Genomic DNA, 9,656 nt, shown 5'->3' on the forward strand with positions numbered 1-9,656 from the left:
AAAAGGAAAAGAAAGTCACCCTTAATCATACTACCTAGAAACCATTAATACATGGATACATAACTTCCAGGGAGGTAAAACTTGAAGTACAGGAAAATCATGGATTCTCTGTACTTTATTTTGTTAGTTTCTGTATCATTTTTTTTTTACTTTTTAGCAGCTTTGAGTAGAGCCCCTGCTGGTACTGGTTCAGGAAAGTATACAGATTTATCTGTCAGAGGATGTATAAAACATTCAATCTTATCATCAACCTGAGAATAACTCAACTTCCCCCACTTACCACCCATCCGTATCCCCCCAAAAAAGGAAGGAATTCTGACCATCGAAGTCAATGCTTTGTCTTTTCTATCATCTCCCAATTCCATCTTTTAATGAATTGTTTTCTCTTCAAGTCTGTTTTATGTTGATCAAGATGGGTCTGGGAAGAGAAACAAATGAAGAGAAGGTAAATGATAGCTGCCTCAGGGGAATTCTGGACCCCAGAATCTCACAAAGTCCACAATGGTGTTCACAAATATTTGGAGACTTCAAAACATCTTAATGAAAAGAGCAATCTCAAATTAACAGTTGCTATAAGGTTGGCAAAATTACCTTGAAGTCTCCTCTTGTTGTCATCAAATTTATATATAAAGAAAAATCATAATCTTCATCTTTCTGGAAACAGTTCCCGAATAGAAGTGAACCATCCAAAGCTACTGATATATCTTCCAAATTCTAAGATAGCAAGCAAATTAATAGCTAAAAATGTCTAATTCATATATTTTTAAAGCATGTACAGGTCTGCCTTCTAACTAGCACCAACAGTCCCCGACTAATGATGGTTCCACTTATTATTTTTTTACTTTATGATGCTGTAAAACCAATATACATTCAATAGAAACTATACTTTAAATTTTGAATTTTGATCTTTTCCTGGGCTAGTGATATGTGGCCTGATACTCTCTTGTGATGTTGGGTAATGGCACTGAGCCACAGCTCTCAATCAGCCACTTGACCAGGAGAATAAACAACTGATACACTTAGAACCATTCTGTACCCAAATAACCATTCCATTTTTCACTTTCAGTACAGTATTCAATAAATTACATGAGATATTGAATAGCTGATTATAAAATAGGCTTTGTGCTAGGGGCACCTGGGTGCCCCTCCTTGCTCACATCCTCCCTTTCTCAAAATAAGTAAACATTTTTTAATTAAAAAAATAATAAAATAGGCTTTGTGTTAGATGATTTTGCCCAGCTGTAGGCTGATGTAAGTTTCTGAGGATGTTTAAAGTATGCTGGGCTAAACTATAATGTTCAGTAGGTTAGTTGTATTAAATATATTTTCAACTTATAATGGGATTATGGAGACTTAACCACATCACAAATTAAAGAAGATCTGTAATAATATTTATTACATTAGAACCATTGAAAAATAAATAACATCAATGAAAATATATCCATTTGTAATACAAATAAGTTTTTTTAATTAATATGTAAATTTATCAAAAGTTTTTCTTTGCATCCCTGAAATATTGTTCATGGAATTTGTTTGGTACTTAACTCACAATTAAAACATTATTTTTATAAAAAATGTAAACATCATTAAAATTATTAACTTTAAAGACCCAAATTGTGGGAACACATGATACTTTTGTCTGTTCCCTCCTCCTCCCAATATATTATTTTTAGTTCTTTTATTGGTTATCATTATAACTTTAAAAAATATTTAAAATCCTACTTCTCTTTCTATCAACAATTATCAGTATCCTGACTAAGTTCTGTAAATGAGAAATGAGAAAACCCTTTTCTTTATGTTTCTCCCCTGCCTCCCACTTTCCACCTTCTGTCAGTTACATTTTTACACTATAACATTAACAGTTATTTTGTTTTGCAGCTACAACAGATCCATATCTTGTCTGAGCGATGACTCTAAATGTTAAAAACCCATATGTATAATTTTTATATTTAAACCTATGTAAATATTTTTTCTCACATTGGTTGAAGTGGTATGCTAGGATTATGTCTTTCTTTACACGGTCCCCATCTGACCCTCTGGCCACTTAGAAGAAAACATTCTTTATTAAAAATATTCAGTGAACTCTATTTTCTTACACCAGTATTTTATTTTATATTTCAACATTATTTTATTGCACACCTTTTGTTTTACCTGGAGTTTACAATTACCATTATTTTCTCATTCATTAAAAAAAAAGTCCTTACAGATTCTTAAGTTGTCCTGCCCTCTCAATCATATCTTCTAAAGCAGGGAGCCCCCCTTTTCTCCCAAAGAACTTCCCCCCAAAAGATATATCCTCTTTCAATGTGACCTAGCTTTTTCTACAGTTGCTGGCAACGGCCATCTTAGAACTTCCCTTCACCACACTGTAGGATGGGCCCTATGGGAGATCTGCCAGATCTGCCAGATCTGCCAGTTGCCTATCATCTTCATCATTTCCCTTTGGAAGAGAAGCCCAAGTTTTAACTGGACATTTTGTCACCTGATATAAAATTTCCTCATAGTTTCGTGTGACTATGCAGCAATTCTGGCCAATGAAATGGAACCAGAAGTGTAGTTTGGTACTCCTCACAAAGCTTTTTAAGGAAACTGACTCAACAGGCTTTTTCTCTCTGCATTTTCTTCTTCCTCCAGCCTGTAGCTATGGCAGCTGGCATTCCACTATCCATCTTGTATCATTATGTGAGCTTGAATAAGGGAACAAAATGCTAAGATGATAGAACAGAAAGATAAGTGCCTAGGTCTTAAATGATAATGTGTAGACATCATATTAGTACTACATTGCCTGTCTTTGAACATCTTTTATGTGGGAAAGCAATAAGTCTCTATCCCATTTAAATCACCATTACTTTTTTTGTCTGTTACATACAGAAACCTAATTCTATCCGATATGGATTCACAGTTTCCAATATTCCACGTCTTCTTCCTTGCTTTTCTGAGTATAGTCTTAATACTTTCTTAATACTTAATATTTGCATAGTAGCATTACTTGTTTTATACCCATTTTCTGAATGCTGCTCTGTTTAGAGAATTACCTATTTTAAGAATCTTGTTAGGAGAAAAGAGACCACCTTTTTTTATAAGATGAAAATGCCAGTCGATTTCAGCTAAGTCAAAATCCCATACCTGGAAGGGGACTAGAAAATGTGAAAAAGGCTCAATCCCACTGTTAGAAACCTTCCTCTAAAAGGGACACACATCACTTTTCTCATACATCCATTGACAGAGACCAGTCATATGGTCTTGCATGGACAAAAGGGTGGCTGAGAAATGTAGTTCCTAACTAAAAAGCTTCTATGGAGAATGAGCATAAATTCTGATGGTCTGTTAACCATATCTGCCATAAATCATAACTTTAATATTTTTATATACTGTTAAGCATTTGTCTTTTCATTTTTCTTTTTTTGTGTGTATGTATATATGTCTGTTGTTGTTTTGGTCCCATCTTTTAATTGGGAGTTCATGCATGTTTTCATCAACATCCATGAACTCTGTATATCTGTGGACACTGATCCTTTTTTTAGGTTCATTTATTTATTGAGAGAGAGAGAGAGAGAGAGAGAGAGAGAGCATGCTGGGGATGGGCAGAGGGGGGAGGGAAGAGAGAATCCCAAGCAGGCTATGGGCTGTCAGCACAGAGCCCAATGTGGGGGGCTTGATCTCACGAACCGTGAGATCATGACCTAAGCTGGCATCAAGAGGCAGACACTCAATGGACTGAGCCACCCAGGTACCCCTATGGACACTGATCTTTTAGCTGTCATATTTTTGGAAACCGTGTTCCCCAGTTTGTTACTGGTTTTCAAATTATATTTATGATTGCTTTTGATTTACATAAGCATCATATCAAATCTTTCAATTTATGGGTTTTTTTAATTCTCTATTGTTTTTTAGTTGAGTATGTTCAACTTTTTCTCAGAGACTAAAAGGCTATACATTAAAATATTCCTGTGTTTGTTTAAAATAGTTAAATGTAGGGGGTGCTTGGGTGGCTCAGTCAATTGAATGTCTGGCTCTTGATTTCAACTCAGGTCATGATCCCAGGGTCATGGGATTGAAAGCCATGTCAGTCTCTGCACTGAGCATGAATCCTGCTCAAGATTCTCTCTTTCTCTCTCTCTTTCCTCCTACCGCTCTCCCCTACTCACAGTCTCTCTTTCTCTCTAAAATAAAATAAATAGGGGGTGCCTGGGTGGCGCAGTCGGTTAAGCGTCCGACTTCAGCCAGGTCACGATCTCGCGGTCCGTGAGTTCGAGCCCCGCGTCAGGCTCTGGGCTGATGGCTCGGAGCCTGGAGCCTGTTTCCGATTCTGCGTCTCCCTATCTCTCTGCCCCTCTCCCGTTCATGCTCTGTCTCTCTCTGTCCCAAAAATTTAAAAAAACGTTGAAAAAAAATTTTTAAAAATAAAATAAATAATAATAACAAAATAGTTAAATGTAATATAACTAATTTATTTTGATAAACGGCATGAGGTAAGAATGTACTTTTTTCTTTTTCAGAATAGCCAATTTCTGTAACACTCTTTACTTCCTTACTTTTCTTTTTGTATTAAGTTTTTATACATTCCAATTTCAGCTTCTGGGTTTTTTATCTATTTGATTGACTTTCTATCTTTTTTTTTTAATTTAAGTATAGTTGATACACAATGTTATCAATGTACACAATGTTATTCAAATGTACAACATAGTGATTTAACAATTCACTACATTATGCTATGTTTATCACAATTTTAACTATCATTTGTCACTATTGAACATTCTTACAGCACGATTAACTATTTTCCCTATGCTGTATCTTTTATCCCTATAACATTCATTCCATAACTGGAGGCCTGTATCTCCCACTCCCCTTCACCCATTTTGCCAGTCCCTTACCTCCTTCCCCTCTGGTAACCACCAATTTGTTCTATGTATCTATGAGTCTGCTTCTGCTTTTTTTTTAAATATTTTTAAAAAATTTTTAAGTGTATTTATTTTTGAAGGAGAGAGAGAGAGAGACAGAGCATGAGTGGGGGGAGGGGCAGAGAGAGAGAGGGAGACAGACTCTGAAGCAGGTTTCAGGCTCTGAGCTGTTGGCATGGAGCCTGATGCCAGCTCAAACTCATGAGCCGTGAGATCATGACCTGAGCCGAAATTGGACGCTTAACTGACTGAGCCACCCAGGCACCCCTTTCTGCTTTTTGTTTGTTTGTTTATTCATTTGTTTTCTTTTTATATTCCACATGTAAGTGAAATCATATAGTATTTGTCTTTCTTTGTCTAACTTACTTCACTTAATAAACTTCAGGTTCATCCATGTTGTGGCAAATGACAAGATCTCATCCTTTGTTATGGTCATGTAATATCCCATTGTGTGTGTGTGTGTGTGTGTGTGTGTGTGTGTGTGTGTGTGTGTACATACACCATATCTTTATCTCTTCATCTATCACTTGACACTTGGTTTGCTCCCATATCTTGGCTATCATAAATAATGCTGCAATAAACATAGGGATGCATCTACCTTCTCAATTTACTGTTTTTGTTTTCTTGTGATAAAACCCTGTAGTGGAATTACTGGATCATATGGTATTTGTATTTTTAAGTCTTTGAGGAACCTCCATACTCTTTTCCACAGTGGCTGCACTAATTTGCATTCCTAGCAACAAAGCACCAGGACTTCTTTTTCTCCACATCCTCATCAACATTTATTATTTCTTGTCGTTCTGATTCTAGCAATTCTGACAGGTGTGAAGTGACATCTCATTATGGTTTTGATTTGCATTTCCCTGATGATTAGTGATATTGAGTGTTTTTTCATGTGTCTATTGGCCACCATTAATGTCTCCTTTGGAAAAACATCTATTCAGATCCTCTGCCCAACTTTTAATCAGATTATTTAGGGGTTTTTTGTTTGAATTATGAACATTCTTTTTTTCCCCCATTTTATTTATTTATTTGAGAGAGAGAGAGGAAGAATCCCAAGCAGGTTCCATGCTCAGTATGGAAGCCAATGCAGGGCTTGATCCCATGACCCTGGGAACATAACCTGAGCTGAAACCAAGAGTCAGACACTCAAATAGTGATAGTTTAACTTCTTTACCAATCCAGATGCCTTTTATTTTTTTTTTCTTATCTGATTGCTGTGGTTAGGACTTCCTGTACTATGTTGGATAGAAGTGATGAGAGGACATCCTTGTCTTGTTCCTTATCTTAGAGGAAAAGCTCTGTTTTTTACCATTGAGTATGAGATTAGCTGTAGATATGTTCCCTCTCAGCCCACTTTGTTGAGAGTTTTTACCATGAACAAATGTTTGATTTTGTCAAATGTTTTTTCTGCATCTATGAGAAGAACATATGATTTTTATCCTTTCTCTTGTTGATGTGATGTATCACATTGGTTGATTTGCAAATATTGAACTACCCTTGCATCCCAGGAATAAATCCTACTCAATCATGGTAAATAACTTTTAATGTATTGTTGGTTTGGGTTTGCTGATATTTTGTTGAGGGTTTTTGCATCTATGTTCATCAGAGTAGTTTTTTTGTGGTTTTCTCTTTTGTGGTGTCTTTGTCTGGTTCTGGTATCAGAGTAATGCTGGCCTAGAATATACTTAGAAGCTTAGCTTCCTCTTCTATTTTTTGGAATACTTTGAGGTAAACAGGTATTAACTCTTCCTTAAACCTTTGGTAGAATTTACCTGTGAATCCATCTGATCCTGGACTTTTGTTTGTTGAGAGTTTTTTGATTACTGGTTCAACTTTGTTACTATTGATTGATTTTTTTCATATTTTTTATTTCTTTCTGATTCAGTTTTGGAAGATTGTATGTTTCTAGGAATTTATCCCATTTCTTCTGTGTTGCCTAATTTGTTGGTATATAATTTTTCATAGTACTCTCTTATAATCCTTTGTATTCCTGTGATGTCAGTTGTTACTTACGCTTTTTCATTTCTGATTTTATTTATTTGTGTCCTCTCTCTTTTTTCTTGATCACCGTAGCTAAAGGTTTATCAATTTTCTTTATCGTTTTGAAGAACCAGCTCTTGCTTTCATTGATCTTTTCTATTTTTTTGTCTCTACTTCACTTATTTCTGCTCTGACTTTTATTATTTCCTTCCTTATTTTAACCTTGGGGCTTTGTTTGTTCTTCTTCTAGTTCCTTTAGGTATAAGGCTACATTATTCGAGATTTTTCTTTTCCTTGAGGCTACAAATTTCCCTCTTAGAACTACTTTTGCTGTGTCCCAAAGATTTTGGACCACTGTATTTTCATTTGTATTTGTCTTCATGTATTTCTTTAATTGTCTCCATGTATTTTTTTATTTCCTCTTTGATTTCTTCATGGACCCATTGTCTATTTAGTAGAATGTTGTTTAGCCTCTATGAATTTGTGTTTTTTCCATTTTTTTCCTTTTGATTGCTTTCTAGTTTCCTACTGTTGTGGTTGAAAAGGATGCCTGATAGGATTTTAATCTTCTTAAATTTATTAAGAAGAATTTATTTTGTGGTCTAACATGTAATCTATTCTGGAAAATATCCCATGTGACTTGAAAAGAATGTGTATTCTGCTCTTTCGGGATGGGATAGTCTACATATACATGTTAAGTCCATCTGATCTAATATGTTGTTCAAAGATACTGGTTCCTTATTGATTTGCTGCCTGGATGATTCATCCAGTGATATAATTGGGGTGTTAAAGTCCTCTACTATTATTGTATTACTGTTAATTTCTCCCTTTATGTCTGTTAATATTAGCTTTATTTATTTAGGTGCTGCAATGTTGGATGCATAGATATTTACAATTGTTATATCCTTTGTTGGATGGACGCCTTTATCATTATGTAATACCCTTCTTTCTCTCTTGTTACAGTCTTTACTTTAAAGTCTGTTTTGTCTGACGTAAGTATTGATCCCCTGGCTTTTTTTTTTTTTAACTTCCATTTGCATGGAATATCTTTTGTCATCCTTTCACTTCTAGTCTGTATGTGTCTTCAGATGTGAGGTGAGACTTTTGTAGACAGCATACAGATGGGTCTAGGGTTTTTTTATACATTCTACCAAACTGTGTCTTTTAACTGGAACATTTAGAACATTTTCATTTGAAGAAATTATTGACAAGTGTGTACTTATTGCCATTTTGTTAATTGTTTTCTTGTTTTTGCAATTCTTCTCTTCTTCTCTTTTTCTCTTGTGATTGATAACTTCTGTAGTGTTATGCTTGACTTTCTTTCTCTTTATGTTTTGTATATTTATGATAGGTTTTGGGTTTGTGGTTACCATGAGGTTCATATATAACATTCTAAGTATATAGCAGTCTATATTAAGTTGATGGTCACTTAAATTTGAACACATTTTTTTACCCCACCTCTGCCATAGTTCATCTATATGTCATCATATTTCACATCTTTTTATTCATAATTGTCTTAATTCAAATTATGCCCTTTCTTTTCCACCTAAAGAAGTACATTTAAAAGGTTGAGGGGGTGCCTGGGTGGCTCAGTTGTTAAGCGTCCGACTTTGGCTTAGGCCATGATCTCACGGTTCATGAGTTTGAGCCTTGCATCAGTCTCTGTACTGACAGCTCAGAGCCCGGAGCCTGCTTCGGATTCTGTGTCTCTCCCCCCTCTCTGTTCCTCCCCCATTCACACTCTGTCTCTCTCTGTGTGTCAAAAATAAATAAACATTTAAAAAACAATAATAAAAAATTAAAAGATTTAGATTAGACTATGCATATTTTCAGGCCACAACACTGTGAAACTCGAAATTAACACAAGAGAGAAATTGAAAAACAAGAAATGCTTGGAGATTAAAGAACATCCTACTAAAGAATTAATAGGTTAACCAAGAAGTTAAAGAGTAAATTAAAAGTACATGGATAAAATACCTAGGAATAAGTCTAACCAAAGAGGTGAAAAATCTATACACTGAAAACTATAGAAAGCTTGTGAAAGAAATTGAAGAAGACACCAAAAAAAAGGAAGAATATTCCATACCCCTGGATAGGAAGAACAAACATTGTTAAAATGTTGATACTACCCAAAGCAATCTACATATTCAAGGCTATCCCTATCAAAATAACACCAGCATTTTTCACAGAATTAGAAAAAACAATCCTAAAATTTGTATGGAACCACAAAAGACCCCAAATAGCCAAAGCAATCTTGAAAAAGAAAAACAAAGCAGGAGGCATCACAATCCCAGACTTCAAGCTATATTACAAAGCTGTAATTATCAAGACAATATGGTACTGGCACAAAAACAGACACTCAGATCAATGGAACAGAATAGAGAACCCAGAAACGGACCCACAAACATATGGCCAACTAATCTTTGACAAAGCATGAAAGAATATCCAATGGAATAAAGACAGTCTCTTCACCAAATGGTGCTGGGAAAACTGGACAGCAACATGCAGAACAATGAACCTGGACCCTTTCTTACACCATACACAAAAATAAACTCAAAATGAATGAAAGACCTACACGTAAGACAGGAAGCCATCAAAATCCTCGAGGAGAAAGCAGGCAAAAACCTAGTTGACCTTGGCCGCAGCAACTTCTTAATCAACATGTCCCTGGAGGCAAAGCAAACAAAATAAAAAATGAACTATTGGGACCTCATCAAAATAAAAGTCTTCTGCACAGCAAAGGAAACAATCAGCAAAACTAAAAGGCATCCA

This window comes from Panthera tigris, chromosome C1 (assembly GCF_018350195.1).
Source record: "Panthera tigris isolate Pti1 chromosome C1, P.tigris_Pti1_mat1.1, whole genome shotgun sequence".
NCBI classification, from domain to species: domain Eukaryota; kingdom Metazoa; phylum Chordata; class Mammalia; order Carnivora; family Felidae; genus Panthera; species Panthera tigris.